The following is a 1,208-nucleotide window of genomic DNA, read 5'->3' as shown; positions in this document are numbered from 1 at the left end:
GAAGTTCTGGCGCTGAAGGGGCGTGGCCTTGTCCTTTTATCGAAAGAAGAGGTGGCTGTAAAGAAGTGGTGGCAGCGAAGGGCCGGACGGTGTCCTATCATGGATCCTCTTCTCACATTCTACAAAAATGAGCTGCTGAAGTTCTCTGGCCTATTTTCGAGTTGTCACAACGCGGCGGCACTGCAGTCTCCCTCCTGCTCCTAAGCTCCGAGTCTACGGCTATGTGTAGTTTCAGCTATCTGCCTACATGGTGATGGAGCTGGGTCAGCATTTGAGCATCTCCTCAGACAAAGTGAGGCGTGAGTGATTTTGGCTGTAACAAAACGCTTCTTTCTGCCTGAGACCCCGTGCAAATGTCTGTCTCACTCCCATGACGAGGGGGGCCGATAGGAGTAGAGGAGCAACAAATGTCATCGCAATCAAAAAGATGGAGCTGGTCACGTGATTATGCGCGGTTATCCTTTGAGGCTTACAGTGCTTAATTCCTCCTGTAATTTGATCCACTTTGAGTGAGAGCAAAGCCGGGCCACTGAGTAAAGCACAAGAAGAGGCGTTCCGCCTCGAGAGTAGCTGTGGCAATTCCCTCGGGGTCAAGGCTGAAAGCCCTCCTCAGAGTGGTAGGGGCTGAAAGTGCCTGGTCTCACCGCACTTTGTGATGCCGGGACTATTCTGGTTCCAGATACTGGGATCTAATTCCCTGATCTCTGCCGTAACGTCACACCTGAAGCCCTGGGGACAGGGATCGCAAAAAGAGGTGGCAGGAAGAAGTGGTGGGGCAGCGAAGGGTCAGGATGAAGGGGGTCTTACTGGATCTAACTTTGATCTCCACGCGCTGGATGTCTTGTCATTGATTCTCTTTTCTACTTACTTTCTACACAGATGAGCGCTGAGTTCTGGCGCTGAAGGGCGTATCCTTGTCCTTTATCGAAAAGAAGAGGTGGCGGTAAAGAAGTGGTGGGCAGCGAAGGCAGCGAAGGGGATCCAGGACGGTGTCCTATCATGGATCCTCTTCTCACATTCTACAAAATGAGCGCTGAAGTTCTCTGGCCCATTTTCGAGTTGTCAAATGCACGCAGGTGGAGCACAAATATCGTGAATCAAAAAAGATGGGCGCTTCCGCGGGTTTGCGTGTCATCCTTTGCTTGGGGAGCCATGCTAATCTTCTCTGTATCGATCAATTTTAGTATATGTGCCGCCGTAGCAAGCAC

General features: G+C 51.2%; 1 non-coding gene across 1 annotated transcript; it reads right to left on the bottom strand.

Annotated features, from left to right (window-relative positions):
* Nucleotides 1-1,099: 1,099 nt before the first annotated feature.
* On the bottom strand, nt 1,100-1,208 carry LOC122143410. The gene has a single exon (XR_006159159.1). It is a non-coding gene; the product is annotated as a U6 spliceosomal RNA (small nuclear RNA).

The sequence above is a fragment of the Cyprinus carpio genome, unplaced genomic scaffold, assembly GCF_018340385.1.
Source record: "Cyprinus carpio isolate SPL01 unplaced genomic scaffold, ASM1834038v1 S000004161, whole genome shotgun sequence".
Lineage (NCBI taxonomy): Eukaryota > Metazoa > Chordata > Actinopteri > Cypriniformes > Cyprinidae > Cyprinus > Cyprinus carpio.
The sequence above is the reverse complement of the archived record's forward strand: the minus strand, read 5'-3'. Positions and strand labels throughout refer to the sequence as shown.